This window comes from Marmota flaviventris, chromosome 16 (genome assembly GCF_047511675.1).
Source record: "Marmota flaviventris isolate mMarFla1 chromosome 16, mMarFla1.hap1, whole genome shotgun sequence".
Lineage (NCBI taxonomy): Eukaryota > Metazoa > Chordata > Mammalia > Rodentia > Sciuridae > Marmota > Marmota flaviventris.
In genome coordinates, this window is record NC_092513.1 from 59,649,887 (window position 1) to 59,666,243 (window position 16,357).

At 42.4% G+C, this 16,357-nt stretch overlaps 1 pseudogene; it reads left to right on the forward strand.

Annotated features, from left to right (window-relative positions):
- Positions 1-15,477, forward strand: part of LOC114082151 (E3 ubiquitin-protein ligase RNF213-like) — a 65,132-nt pseudogene extending 49,655 nt beyond the window's left edge.
- The last annotated feature ends 880 nt before the right edge of the window (positions 15,478-16,357 follow it).

Sequence of the window (16,357 nt, forward strand, 5' to 3'; positions counted from 1 at the left end):
AGAGATAGCAATAGATAAAGTACAATAAAATTTTCAAATTAATTATTTAGGAGTTCTATTATCCTCAACCATGGTCCATCCACCAAAAATTCAAATATGAGTAGATCAATTCAAATCACTTAACGACTTCCAAAAGTTATTGGGAGACATAAATTGGATAAGGCCTCACCTAGGCATACCAACATGCTGGGAGCCATTAGCCAAGTAGGTATGACAATTTCCTTGCCAGCGTACCCCATGTTGCTGACATGTTGCAGCGACATTGAATGTAGGTGACCTTGCTCAAGGACCAAGGCAGATTAGGGTGTTCCCGGTTTTAAGATAATCCTGTTTAGGGCGTTCCCAGTTTAGGTTCCAGGTTTAAGGTTTAAGATTATTCCTGCTGGGAATAGGGCGTATCCTGCTGCCTGAGTTCCCCTTGAGTTCTCACGGGATTCAGACAGTATATTTTGGAGATAGAAGCCCAGTGGAGGTGGATTTGGGCAGAGAACGTGGATTTGGGCAGAGAACGTGGATTTCCCCAGAACGTGATTGTAGACGGCTGGTGTGAGTTCGGGAATAAAGAGTTGCTGTTTGAATCTACAAGCTGTGTGGTGGCTCGTGATTGTGTGCCCAGCCAGACTGCGGCATTTGTGCCCAGCCAGACTGCGGCATTTGGTGGCCCGTACGGGGAACTTCTAAAGCTTGGAGGTAAGTGAAATTGCTGGCCCCTGAGGAAGAGCGAAAGAATGGGTGACCAATTCAAAAAACAATGTGTTATTGTTTTGATTTATTTTGTTTTTATTTCAATTTGCCTGTTCCTAGAACTTTCTCAGGCAAACTGGGGAAAATGGTTGACTCAAGGTTTGAAGTTGTTCGCCTCCGAGCAAGATAAATTGTTAGAGGAAGGAGGCACCCCAGTAAGACCAAGAACAATTAGGGCATATGTTGATACAGTACAAAAATGTATCCCATGGCTTTTTAAAGACGAGTTATTAAGTATATCAATGGGACCATCATGGTATCCTATAGAAGGATTTTTCTTCAAGAAAGAGATGGCTAGTTCTGTTTACTACATTTGTCTAAGATTTGGTTTTTACAGACATCTGATTAATTTACAAAGCTAAAGTGTTAAAATATCAACCACTAAATATGAAATCAAGTACTCTTTACTTATTAAGTTCCATAAGGTAATATATTTAAACATTATGTGTGTTTTCATAAATTGGTGAATGGAAAAATGTTTAATATTGCTTTGGTCTGTGTCTTTGCTAAAACAAGGTTACTAAGTGTTAAGATTCTATCATGTGTAATTTATATACAAAGAGTAGAAAAATTTTCAGTTGGGTTTCAATTATAGTATTATAGTATCATAAAAAACATGAAAGTCTTTCATCTTATTAAAGTGGAGTAATTTGTCTAAATCAGAAATTTTATAAGAGTTGTTTCAAAATGTGAATTTATAAAAAGGGTTAACGGTTAAAAAAGAGATAGAAAAAGATTCAAGATGTGAAAATATATTTTAATATAAAAGGTTAAAGGAAAAAGAAATGTTTCTAGATGAGATAATCTCTGTGTGGTAAAGTAAAAAGTTGTAAAATGCCGTTTAAAAAGATTTTGAGGAAACTAGACTTACTTTAAAAGCTTGAGAAAGGAAGAAAGAAGAAAAAGGTATTTGTACATGGCAGATTGAGACAAAGCTTCTCAATGGAGTTTAAAAAAAAGCCTTTGGTTGAAGGGCAGCCATGTAAACTAACATTAAAGCGATTTAAACAGAATCTAAGCCTTGTTTAAAAGAGTGAAGCTGTAGGTGGTGAAAAAGTACATTTATAAGTACAGTATAGATGATAATTGGAAGGCTTTAAAAGGTTAAATTGAAGGTGGTTAAAATGCCTTCATGATGGAGGAAAGAAGCTTAGTTAATCTTAAAGGCATTGCTTAAAAAAATGGGAAGATAATAGGATAAAAGATATTTAGATAAAGAAGATTAAAAATTTAAAGTGAAAAACTTTAAAGACAGAAGTATAGAAAGTTAAAAAGAAAAAAGATATAGAAGATGTAAAAAGATAGAAAGGATGTATGAAGACAAGAATTTTAAACCCACAAAATAGGGAAAAAAAAAAAAACTAGGAGGAAAATAAGCAACTAAGGGTAAAAATACAAACCTTAGGAAAAAAAAAAACAAAAAACTAGAAGATAGAAATAAGATAGAAAATGGTTGAAAATGTCAAGTAAGGTATTACACAGATAGAAAATGCAAAAAGCTAAGACAACTATTAGATACAGACATACTTATTAAAGCAAAAAGAGGGAATTGGAAAGGGGTATATATCCCCCATAGATAAACTTAAAATAACCCTTTTTACCCTAAACTTTTTAAATTTGGATTCATAAGGACTTAGTGCTGCGGAAAGACACATGTATCCAAAAAATGTACATAAGCCTAAAGTACTTTGGAAAGATATTCTAACAGGACAATGGAAAGGTCCTGACCCAGTGATTGTCTGGAGTCGGGGGTCTGTTTGTGTTTTTCCACAGGGAGAACAGCAGCCCATTTGGATTCCAGAGAGATTAACTAAAACAGTCTCTACAGATCGAAAAGAAGATGATTTGACTCAAATCCATAACAGCTGATATCCAGAACTCCAGCTTGGCCATTCTTACATCTGCGACAGTGATTAACCAGGATGCTTTTTTCAATAGCTATTTTATTATTGCATTTTTCCACATCATAAGGTTCTATTTTTATTTTTTGAGCTCATACAAACCTAGGTTAATGTTTTTCTGATCAGTTTTATTTTTTGACTGTGGAGTTTTTAAACATTGCAATGGAGATTTCACCTAGGTAAAGCTACAAGGCCTTTACTATTTTCTTATGTGTTGTACGTTTGTGTACACTCTTGTGTTTTGTGTTGTATGTCTGTATGTGCGTATGTCCATATTTCTTATATGAGGAGCGCTCATGAAAAAATGGATCCGAATTATTATTATTTTTTTATTCACGTGATTTAAATGGTTTAATTTAAATTAGGTAAACAGCTGTTAAGGATTGTTTTTAAAGGTGGTTAACAGATCTGTTTGTTTACTAGTTTAAATTAGGTAAAAGGCTGTTAAGGATTGTTTTTAAAGTAGGTTAACAGATCTGTTTGTTTACTTTCACCTTTCCTTTTCATTATATTTAATAATTCTTTTCAGGATAATGTCTCTTTAGCATCATTGCCAGAATTCCTATCTCCATCCCAGTGCCGGTGAAGAACTCAACAAGTAATGCTCAATCAAAGAGTCAACTTACTTTGGGAGGAAACTTACTTTGGGAGGAAATGGACATATTGATAGATTCCTCCGCTTTGAACTGCTTGCAGAACTTGCCTGGACTATGTAACTATCGTTTGGTGCAGCGAATTGTGGTAATGCTGGCATATCTTTGCTGATGGTGTCACTAGTGATGCAATTTTTATTTCCTTGCCAGCGCACCCCATGTTAATTGTGGTAGTGCTGACATATCTTTGCTGATGGTGTCACCAGTGATGCAATTTTTTCCCAAGGAGCCGTCAATTGGCTTGGTGTCGTGGCATTTCTGTATCCTCCTCCCTTCTGCTAGTGATGGTCTAAAATTTGGGGGCCAATGGCTTATGCTGGACCGGTAGTCAGTGACGGGTATGATCCAATTGCAGTGGTATCAACCTAAGACAGGAGGCTGACGCCTAAAGGTCAGTTTTCCGATGACGGGTAAGAACCATATGTTGAATTGGACAACCTACCAGGCACGGTCCATAAGCCACATTAACCTCACTCCCCCACTGGCACCAAGGCCAAATTTGGGGGCCAACAGAGGTGAGGCAAAGAACCTCACCCCCCCACTGGTGCATAGACCTATCCACAAGTATGGCTGTATGCTGGACCGGTAGTCAGTGACGGGTATGATTCAATTGCAGTGGTATCAACCTAAGACAGGAGGCTGACGCCTAAAGGTCAGTTTTCCGATGACGGGTAAGAACCATATGTTGAATTGGACAACCTACCAGGCACGGTCCTTAAGCCACATTGCTTGTTGTTTAATTAATCAGAAGGGGGGAGATGCTGGGAGCCATTAGCCAAGTAGGTATGACAATTTCCTTGCCAGCGTACCCCATGTTGCTGACATGTTGCAGCGACATTGAATGTAGGTGACCTTGCTCAAGGACCAAGGCAGATTAGGGTGTTCCCGGTTTTAAGATAATCCTGTTTAGGGCGTTCCCAGTTTAGGTTCCAGGTTTAAGGTTTAAGATTATTCCTCCCGGGAATAGGGCGTATCCTGCTGCCTGAGTTCCCCTTGAGTTCTCACGGGATTCAGACAGTATATTTTGGAGATAGAAGCCCAGTGGAGGTGGATTTGGGCAGAGAAGGTGGATTTGGGCAGAGAACGTGGATTTCCCCAGAACGTGATTGTAGACGGCTGGTGTGAGTTCGGGAATAAAGAGTTGCTGTTTGAATCTACAAGCTGTGTGGTGGCTCGTGATTGTGTGCCCAGCCAGACTGCGGCATTTGTGCCCAGCCAGACTGCGGCACCAACAGGAGAATTGGGACTTTTATTTGATATCTTAAAAGGTCCATCAGATCCAAATTCACCCTGCATGTTAATTCCTGAAGCAAGAAAGGCATTAAAAGTTATTCAAATGTATATGGAAAATAAGAATTTGGATAGAATTGATATAAGTTTGTCTTTATTATTTATTGTACTACCAACAAAAATATTCCTACAGGACTATTTTGGAAAGAAGGTCCATTATTGTGGATACATTTATCTTATTCTCCTAACACTATTCTTACTAGATATCCTGAGGCTGTAGGACAATTAATACTCAAAGGAATAAAAGCAGCAAAGAGAGTGTTTGGAATTTCTCCCAATAAAATTATTACTCCATATACCATGAATCAAATTGATGAGTTAGCTAATGAGTTAAATACTTGGGCAATAATCATGTGTAAATCTAATGTTTCATTTGATAATCACTTACCATCTAATCCTTTGTTGTCTTTTTGGTCCTCACATCCTGTAGTTTGTCCAAAAATGACAAGAAAAACACCTATCATGAATTCTCCAAATATATTCACTGATGGGTCAAATAATGGTACAGCAGCAGTAGTTACCCCTGATCAAACTTTTACATTTTTAGTACCCAAACAATCAGCTCAAAAGGTAGAGCTTAATGCAGTTTTACAAGCTTTTGTGATTTTTAGAGATTCTGTATTTAATTTATTTTCTGATAGTCAGTATATAGTTAATGCTATAGCATCCCTTGAAGATGCTGGTAGGATTTCTCCTTCCTCTATTGTTTTCTCTTTGTTTTCCAATATACAATGTCTAATCTGGGACAGAAAAGATCCATTCTTTATAGGACTTATCAGGGCACATACAGGATTGCCTGGAGCCCTTAGTTTGTGCAATGATTTAGCAGATAAAACTACACATGACATACATATTTTCTCTACACTAGAAGAAGCTACAAATTTTCATAAAAGGTTCCATGTCAATGCTTATAGTTTACAAAAGCACTGTAAAATAACTAATGAACAAGCCAGACATATAATAAAACAATGTTAAAATTGTATGACCTTTTTACCACAAGTTAATCTTGGAGTCAATCCTAGAGGATTGATACCTATCCATATTTGGCAGATGAACATCACACACTTGCCAGAATTTGGAAAATTAAAATATTTGCATGTTACAGTTGATACTTCTTCCAGATTTTTGATGGGCTCCCTTCATGCCGGAGAAAAAACTAAAGATATTATAGCTCATTCCTTACAAAATTTTGCCACTGTGGGCATTCCAAAACAGTTAAGAACAGATAATGTCCCTGGATATAACTACCTGTTTTAAACAATTTTGCTCATCATTTGGCATTACTCATATAACAGGAATCCCATACAATCCACAGGGACAAGGCATAGTGGAAAGAGCTCATCAAACTATTTAAATGTACTTATTAAAGCAAAAAGAGGGAATTGGGAAGGGGTATATATCCCCCAAAGATAAACTTAAAATAACCCTTTTTACTCTAAACTTTTAAAATTTGGATTTATCAGGGCTTAGTGCTGCGGAAAGTCATATATGTCCAAAAAATGTACATAAGCCCAAGGTACTTTTGAAGGATATTCTAACAGGACAATGGAAAGGTCCTGACCCAGTGATTGTCTGGAGTCAGGGTTCTGTTTGTGTGTTTCCACAGTTAGAACAGCAGCCGATTTGCATTCTAGAGAGACTAACCAAAGCAATTTCTACAGACCAAAAAGATTATGATTTGACTCAAATCCATAACAGCTGATATCCAGAGCTCCAACTTGGCTATTCTTACATCTGCAACAGTGGTTCCCCACACCTGGAGGCTAATGAATAATGAACACCATTAAAGCCTATTTCAAATGTAAAAAAACCTTGGGGCTTACTTGTGGAAATACCTTCAGACCCAATATGCAAGTTACAGGAAAAAGGATGGGATATCCAAATAAGGGTCAAACCCAGGTGGTAATCAGGATGCTTTTTTCAATATCTAGTTTATTATTGCCTTTTCCCACATCATGAAGTTCTATTTTATTTTTTGAGCTCATACATACCTAGGTTAATGATTTTCTGATCAGTTCTATTTTTTGACTGTGGAGTTTTTAAACATTGCAATGGAGATTTCACCTGTGAAAAGCTACAAGGCCTTTACTATTATGTTATGTGTTGTATGTATTGTGTTATGTGTGCACACTTCTGTTTTGTGTTGTATGTCTGTATGTGGGTATATCCATAGATCATATATGAGGAGTGCTCATAAAAAATGGATTCAAATATATATATATATTATTTACATGATATAAATGGTTTAATTTAAATTAGGTAAACAGCTGTTGAGGATTGTTTTTAAAGTTGTTAACAGATCTGTTTGTTTACTTTCACCTTTCCTTTTCATTATATTCAATAATTCTGTTCAGGATAATGTAAATTGTTTAGAAAATTGCTTTCTTTTAGTGCCTGCTGGAATGTTACATAATTTTTTTTAGCCATTATTGCCAGATCCCAGTGCAGGTAAAGACAAAGATAAAACCAAACTACAGCTTCTGTGATAGCTATCACAACAAACTGTATAAACTGATGTATCAATGAATAATAACTCAGCAAGTAATGCTCAATCAAGGGGTCGATTTCCTTGGGAGGAAATGGACATATTGATGGATTCCTCTGCTTTGAACTGCTTGCAGAACTTGCCTGTACTATGTATCACTTGTATGCATTTTGAACTAACTATTGGTGCAGCAAATTGTGGTAGTACGGGGGGCATCTTTGCTGATGGTGTCATCGGTGGTACAATTTTTCCAAAAAGAGCTGTCATTTGGCTTGGTGTCATGGCATTTTGAATCCTCCTCCCTTCTGCTGGCACCAAGGCCAAACTTGGGGGCCAACAGAGGTGAGGCAAAGAACCTCACCCCCCACTGGTACAAAGGCCAAATTTGGGGGCCAAGAGAGGTGAGGCAAAGAACCTCACCCCCCTCACTGGTGCAAAGGCCTATCCACAAGTATGGCTGTATGCTGGACCGGTAGTCAGTGATGGGTAAGATCCAATTGCAGTGGTACAAACCTAAGACAGGAGACTGACGCCTTGAAGTCAGCTCATCCAATTACAGGTAAGGACCATATGTAGTATTGGACAACATAACAGGCATGGTCCCTAAGCCACATTGCTTGTTGTTTAATTAAACAGAAGGAGGTAGATGTTGAGAGCCACAGCAGGTCAGAATGATGCCTGGCATTTGCCAGAGGGAATGTTTGAAAGGTGATGCCAGCAAACCATTGAGATGATGATTTGAGTTAAGCTATATATAATTGGTGTGATGCTGGATTGATTGTATTGTATATTTGACCTTTACTGTTGGGCAATGGGGCGGCTTTTGCTGCCTCAGGCTCCCACTATTTGGAGTTCTCGTGCTACTTTGGAGTTCTCACGGGGATTCCTGGAGAGTTTCCATTGGTTGGGGAAGTGCCAGAGGAGGTATTTCTGGTGTGGGGTTTTTCTGGAAGCTCCGCATTTGGTGGCATTGGCGGAAAAGTGCATGTGCAGTGCCGGTGAGAATTGAAATAAAGTAGTTGCTGTTTGAAACTACTAGGCTGTGTGGTGGCTCAGTTATTCATGCCCAGCCAGACTGCGGCAACAAAACTCTCCTGGATGAGGAGCAGAGCATCCAATGTGGGATCCCATGGAGGTAGGGACAAAAGATGAGTGACTGTCTTTAAGTAGCTGTACACGCAACATGAAGCAAGAATAGAACAAGCTCTGCAGTCTGAAGGAGTGGGTGGGGAGAGAAGCTGCAAACCAGAATGGGCTCCAGGAGGCTGGCACCTTCAGGTACTATGAGCAGTGGGCAGTGCAGGGACCTGCTATACTGTCTCAGGGGAAAGAGCACACCAGGTGTATTTTTCTCCACCTGAGGAGGGCAGAGCTATGTTTTTGCTTCAAGATCCCAAAACAGACCTGGATGGTGGTCATGTGTGGTTGTTGGCCATGCAGGTTGTGGTCCTGGGGTGTTTATTGACCACCTGGAGTTGGTCATGGAAGATTGTTGGCCACCTGAATGGTGGTCATGGGGATTGTTGGCTTCCTTTCTCTGCTTTTGTGTGCTTTACTTTATTTCATTATAGAGAACTTAAAAAATATTGTTCTCATAGCATGTTGGCCAGCATGTCATAAATAGCAGCCAGGGTTGCCATTCAAGGTTATTAAAATTGAGATGGTGATGTGCAGAGAAGTAACAGAAATTATCTTCTCAGGCCTACTGCCTGAAGTAACAGAAAGTACAAAAATAGGACCCAGGAGTGTCATTTATTATCTGTGATCCTTTTTCTACAAAACCATAACCTTTTTCTTCAGACTTGAGACAACCTTTAAAGAGCCTTGATATGGGGATAGGAGGTTTGCTCAGGGTCTCAGATGGAGAGTCTAAGGGTCTGAAACTACCTGTTGGCAGGGTGATATTAGGCCAATGAGGTCCTCCAAGGTCCCTCCAGTTCTGCTCTTCTGACCCCATGGCTCCAGGTCTGCTGCCTCACGTGGTTCACAGGGGGAATGTGGGTGATGGCAGAGTCCTGGGCGGCCAGGGCCCATGGGTGCTGGCTTCCTCAACACAGGAGCTTTTCCATTTTGAATTCTCTCTTCAGTGCTCCTTGACTTCTTTCCTAGTTACACCTTCTGAAGGAAGTTTGTGAGCCCAGAAACTGAATTTGTTTTTGTCTCCCTGGATGGTCTCCCTTTCCTAGCACATGTCCAAGCCATGTTCCCATTGCCCCTTTGCCACTGTTGCTCTGGCCTTACTGGGTTTGCCAGCCTCCCTTTTCACTGCCCCATGGTCCACAGCACCTAGGACCAGTTTCTTCTCCGTGGTCACCAGCAACACCCAAGAACAACTGGACCTGTTTGCACTGTACCCTCAATGCCCATATCTGGGGCTGGCAGGCCCTTGGGAAACTGCTGCTCTGTCACAGGATGTTGTGACACTTCACCAGCACTGTGTGTCTCAGACTTAATGTCACATACCCTTGGGGCTAGATAGCTGGCCTCCTTGGAATCCTTTCTGACAGAAGTCTTCTGGTTTTTAGTTCATCATGTTATATAGCCTGTTGCCTTCATTTTTTTTTTTTTTTTTAATTCTCAAATTGTTTCAAATTTGGTCTCCTGGAGACCCTCTGTGGTGACTGCATTACTCTGGAGCACTTTTCATGGCTCTCAGCCGCTCCAACCCAGGGCCTTTTCACTGCCTCCCCTACATCTTCTGTGCATGTTCTAGCCTGGGGTCTTAAGACAAGGGATGTCCTTGACTAATGGGATGTTCGTTTTCTCAGTAGATATTTTTAAATTCACTGTAGAATCATTTGTATTGTATACTCAGAAAAAAATTTTCCTACAAAGGGCTTCACTTTCTTTTTCAACATAAATATTTATTAATTCTATCCTTTACCACAAGAAATTGTGGCATTTTTCATTATGTAAAAAATATATCATTTTAGCATGAACGTGAGATGTAGTTAATTCAATCAATTAAGGACTGTCAGTCTAAAGTACTCAGGGTTAGTTACAGAAACACTGTTAAGAAAAGCCGAATTCTAGATAAACATATTTTCTTATTTAACTTTGTATCAAATTTAGTTTGGTCTCTTCATCTTTATTATATTTTATCTATAGCTACATTTTTTTCTTAAAATATTTATTTATTTTTTTTAGTGAAGTTTGTCCTTATTCGATTTGTTTTTAGAACCTAATAGGCTTGTTCTGAAAAAAAAAATATAAAATGCAGCAAATATTTCTTCACCTTTTCAAGGCACTAGTTACTATTACTAGATGTAAAATTAAGTTCCATCCATCCTGCTTATGATGTTAAGACAATTGCATTTGTGAGTCTCTTATACTTAAAAGTGATGGAAACTTCAATTTGTAGCCCTGGCTTGTAGGCTAGAAAGCTTGTTGTCACAGAGGAAGAAGGTGTCAAGAACAGCACTGGCTGTGACGCTGAGCCACTGTCCCCTGTCCCCTGTCCCACCCCTGCTGCATACATACCCTTTGGAAGTGGGTCCAAAGCTCAGTCACCCCTCTGCTGGCCAGCATGATCTCTCTTGTTGACAGAGATGGCAACCTGGAGCTTCTGATCAGACCAGACTCACCAGCCTGGGCAGCTGTGGATGTATATTTTTAGTAACAATAAATTGTTGAACATTCTGCTTGTGATGAATAATATAAGGTGAATGAAAATCCACACAGCACCCTCAGTTACTCTCCTGGGCTTGAGAACGTAGACGCTGCTTTCCAAGGAACATTTCACCAGCTCCTTCTGCAGCCTAGAGGTTGTGGCATCCTGACAGGTCTTTGTCCTGTCTCCTCTCTCCTCATTTTCTCCTCTCTGGGCACCTGTGATAGTTCAGAAAGTCAGGTTGGATTCTGTGTGCAGTGGGAACACTGCCCTTTGGAAAGAATATGTCCTTGATCATGCTCATATTCCATTATACTGTTCCCTATTTTGTGTGGGGCCTCCCCAAGCTTTCTGTTCAGATTGCAAGGACTTCAATTCTGGAAGGTAGGCCAATAAGATGCAGGAGAGAGAAAGGTGCAGGCCCTAGAGACCTGGTTCTGCCTGAGGATTTGGGCCCCTTCTAGGCCCTGCATAGACGGCCTGCTTTCATTCTGTCTGTAAACAGGGGTTATGAGGTAGCCCTCCAGTTCTTTTTCAGCAGGAGCCCTGGCCATAAAAGGAGACAGCAACTGTCTGTGCAGTCTTGTTTTATTTTTATGTGTTGTAGGGGATGGAACCCAGGCCTTGCACATGCCAAGAAAGCACTCTACCATGGTGCCAGCCCTGGCCCACAGCACCTTCACCTCTTGTTCACTTCACCTAAATGCAGATCCAAGAGTGAGATGTTTACCATCATGGTGCAGAACCATATGAGCCTTCCTGAGGGTGCTTGTAACAGTGTCCCCTTCAGTGTCCCCTTCTGGAAGAGCTCTGGGTCAAGGCCCAGTATATCACAGATGTAAAAAGTGAGCATTGCTCAAGATTGGCCTGATGCAGACTTTACCCACAAAGACACTGCCTGACCATTAGCGGGCAGACAGCAGCTAGCACATAGTAAATTCTGGGACTTGTAGTTTTTACACTTTGCATGTGGAATAGGCTCAAGTTCATGTCCTGCCTTCATTCGGAAATTTCTGCTGAAGGAGTGAAAGTCTCCAGGAGGTCAGAAGCCTTTAAGTCACACCATGAAGGGAGCCTGTGAGGTGATTTAATGGTGCACTGACCAGCAGTATGGTCAACTGGAGCATGTTCCATCAGGGACAGGGCTTGCTACCTGCTGCAAGTTGAGCATTCCAATCCTGAGGCTCAGACCCAGGAAAAGTCCCCTTTAAGCTTTCTCAGCAAATACTAACAATGAAAAGAGTGTGTCCCCTTCTTCCATGCTAAGCCATTGGTCTCTCCTGAGTCACACAAGCTAGTGAGTGTGTGCGCTGCTCTCACATGCTGGGGGCTGAGTTTGACCATGGTCATTCCAGAAAAGCCAGTGACAGTGCTGTGTTTTTGGAAGTCATCTTTCACATACATGTGAAAGCATCTTTTCAAAATTTACTTAGAGAACCATATATTCAAAGTGAACTTGCTTTCTTGGGTCTGTATTCTGCTGCTTGTCCTAAACCAATGTGTAGCAGTCTGTTTCCTGTTGAGAGGGTGTTTCTTCACCTGGAACAATGCCTTACAGAACCCTGCTGGCCCAGCAGAGTGTGCAGCTGGGAGCAAACTCCCCATCTGCTGGAAAGCAAATCTCTGTGATTGGTATAGTCTTTGACCCCAGCCCTGATGAGCAGCCAACTTGGTCCAGATTTCCTGGGAACCCAGGGTTATTGAGGCCCCATTACAGCAAACAGACATACAGCACAAAACTCAGACTCCCTCAGATGTTTTTTCCTGTTGGGGATAGTGTGGCCTAAATTGAATGTTGATCCTGCTTTCCTTTCTGTGTCCCCTAGTTTATACATCCACCACTCTCTAGTCCCATAAGGCAGCCAATATCACTTTGTCTCTGAGTCACCCCAGGTGCTACACTAGCTTGTGGCTCCTTCCTAGGGAGCAAGCTTTTCTTAGCTTGTGGCTTTAATTGTCTCAATCGATTCTGACTTTCTCCCTGAAGGACAGTCAGATAAGTCAGTAGAAATCTTCCTGCAGACTACCCTGGGCATGTTTCTTGCACAGCTCCCTAGGGATCTACAGCAGGAGCTGGTTCAGTGCTATTTGAGGGACTTCCTGCTCTTGACTATGAGAGTGTCTACCTGGGAGGAGCTAAAGGCAGGTACCTACTCAAGATCATGTGTGGAAATTGCATGGTATGAACTGGGGGCAAACATGGGAGCTCAGCTTCTGAGAGCTAATGCTGCTGTGTGGGAGAACAGCATGCAGGATGCTAGGCTCAGAATGTCCCCTGAGCAGCTCAGAACACATGACCAGTCCTTGTCTCTCCCAAAGGCCTCCAGAAATGGGGCATACTAGTACATTAAGAAGCTCTCCAGGTTCCTTATAACACTCTCTTGAAATTGTTGAGTTTCTCTTGACAAAATTAAGATACATATGTAGCTAACCTCTTAAGGTAAAAATAATAAGTGAAACTCAGTGGAATGGTGGACACTTTTTGTTTCTGGAGCTGGGGAGGAAACCAAAAGCCTCAGACATGCTAGACAAGGCTGACTGAAGAGCTGCAGCCAAGCCTGAGGTGGAAACTCAGCTGCCTGGCAGTCATATGCAGCACAGAAAAAGAAGATAAAGAATGTGAGAGAACATACTCTAGCCAGCATAATGAAATGTTAGCAAGGTGTTTCAGGGACTGAGCAGAATATATCTTATTTTGAAAATGGGTAGAAGTTACTAGTCAGCTGTACAGGGCATAGTTGTGCAGGCTTCTAGAAGGCTTTGCTCACATGCTCAGCCCCACCAGTCAGTTAAGAGAAGATAAACAGTCTTCAGATGCCAGTTGTGCCTGCTCATCTGGCAAAACTGAGTTTTCTAAAAGAAGGGCAGGCTTACAGTCTTCCTGGGCAGGTACTGAGCAGTGGTCACATGGCATGGTGGTTGGAAAGCCTGCTTCCTGCAGCTGCTCACCACACTGTGAGTATCAGCCAAGTCCAGGCAGGTGCTCACAGCAAGGCTTTCCAGCTTTGTTTCTGATCAAGAAGAATTAGAAACAATTTAAGTGTCCAAATAAATGAAGGAGGGACATATTAAAGTAGGACAATTTTAAAATAGTTGTTTGCAACCATTGAAAACAATATTTTCACAGAAAATGAGTGATAGAGGTATTCTCATAATCTAATCCTGAGTGGAAAAAAATCAGGAACAGAGTGATTCTGATTTGAGGATGATTCTGAGGAAAGACACAGCTAGGAAAATGGCTAGAGGCTGTACTGAAAAGCAAGTCAGGAGATAGGAAGTCTGGCTTGTAATTTTCTTTCTCATTATTTTTGAATACTTCTGATTTCCCATAGGAAAACATATTTTTATGATTTAAAAATACGTATTGAAAAATTTTCAAAACCCAAATTTCTGCAGACGGTCCTGTGGTCCTTTGTCTGTGAGCTATGAGCAGCCTCAGGGAGGCCTGAGGATGGGTTCTGCTTGCTGTGGCTGCACCTTGCCTATCAGCATTTCAGGACCTGGCTGCACAAATTCTCCAGAATTGTGACCATCCACCTGCAGGTTCTGCAGAGCCTCACTGAAGATGCACAAAAGCATAACATGGTTGGCAGTGAGTTGGGAGGGAGGCCCAGGCCCTGGTCTGTCTGCAGGAGCACAAGAAAAGACCCTTCAGGGGCATGTGAGTCAGCATAGCTGAAAGATTTTGGGAACAGCTGGCTAGTGCTTCCTGTATCCCAAGACCCAAAGGAGCAGGTTAAGAACCTAGAATGCAAGGACACACTGCCCCTGCCAGTAGCTCTGGCCTAAGGGCAGCACAGCCAATGAAGCAGGTGGGTGGAGAAGCAGGGGCCCTGTGGGGTCACATGATTGCTCTGCTCTTCTCAGACACTAGATGTGTTTGCTGCAATGACTTGTGCTGAAATTCTGACAAGAGACAAGAGACACCCTAAAGCCAAGTCCCCAGGCCTGGATGCAGCTGGGAAAGAAGCTGTTCATACCACTGGAGCTTGTCTGCTCAGATTGGTACTTTCAAGACAGCAGGAGCACAGCCAGAGCAGTCCCAGAAAAGGTCAGGTGAGACCCAGAGCCCGGCTCACCCTGGCATGCTTGGCCTGTGCTCATCAGTGGAATCCAGGTCCTGGTACAGTTGGCAGGAGGGTAAGCAGGTGCTCCTGCCATGGGAGGGGCTTTTTGTGCACTCACTCTGCCCTTGATGAACCATGTCAAGTGCCAGGCATCTTGTTAGGTGCTGGAGAAACAGAAAAACCACATGCAGGGAGGCCATGGTGCCCCAGGGCCACAGAAAGACAGGTAGATTATTAAGCTGCACTTTGAGAATCACTTTGGTGGCAGGGAGCCATGATAACAGACAGGGGCAGGAGGACAAGCAGAGGGGCAGGCCTTCAGGGTTGGGGAGGGTCCCAATCTGTGCTGGGCCATGAGGATCAAGAGGAACTCACCGTGTGCAGGATTATGAGAGAGTTGGCACAGTGGCAGTACCTCGCATGCTGAGGTAGCAAAGTGAGACTCCAAGTCCTTCCTGCATGGAGAGCTGGGGGAGTGCTGAGGACAGGGCTGGTGGATAACCTTTCCTGTCAGCTTATCCTCCTGTGCTGCCTCACACCCGCCTTCTCATCCCCTCCTCCTGCCTCAGAGTCCTCTGTTGGAGCTGAGTGTATAACACCCTCTTTTGACAGAATCCAGTGGAATCAGGTTTTCTCCATTTCACTCTTTGTGGAGCACATGCTTCTGGGGACCTAGAGCCAGATTCCTGAGCTGTGTCAGCTGGTGACCAAGTACGTCTTTCACTAGACAATGTGAGCACTGGGCACTTCTCTTGGTGGAATGCAGAGCTTGGGAGCCTACTCTGCCCTCACCTGCAGGTCAGTGCTGGGCCCTCATCCAGTCCCATGGGGGAATGTGGCTCATCAGCTGGCCATTGCATAGATAAGCTCAGTTCAAGAATTTGCCCTCCCTGATAGCTGAGTCAGGACATATTACTTAGGGATAGAAATGACTGTACAGAAAGGGACTTCTTCAGGAACTTGCTTGCAGATGCTTTGCAAGAGCTGAAGGATTAGGCTCCACCCACCTCCAGGATGACCTAGAGCAAGCCAGTAGCCTAGCCCTTGGGGGCAAAGTCACCACCATACTCGACAGGATGACAGTGGTGCAAGAGAATGCCACTGGAGCTGGGACATCAAAATACATGCTATCCATGGGACCATGGAAACAGAAAACCACTGAGCCTCTGCTCCCAACACCAGATAAAGCCAATGATAGCACAACCTGTGCCCCTCAGAGAAAGCCACCATCTCTGTAGCCAGGCTAACCAGTAACAATGGTCACTCAGCACAACAAGATTCCCACCTCTTTCACCCCATGACCTGGGCTAGTGTAATTGTTTCATGATCTCATCCCATGGGTGGAATGCCATTGCCCTCCAAAATGCCCACTGTCCGGGTGTCTGAGAAAGGCAATTATAGTATGTAGCCTTTGAAATGCAGACAGGTACACAGAAAGAGATGGGCATAAAACTTGACCAAAATGTCAGAGGCCTTGTGCAGGATGGCCTGTGCAGGCCAGGGCTTGCTCACAGCTCCAAGGAGCCAGGTGCCCATATTGCTTCCCACTTGCCCCTCTGTCCTGCTTGACATCCACCTTCCAGCTGCTGGTCTTTGAAGACTGTTCT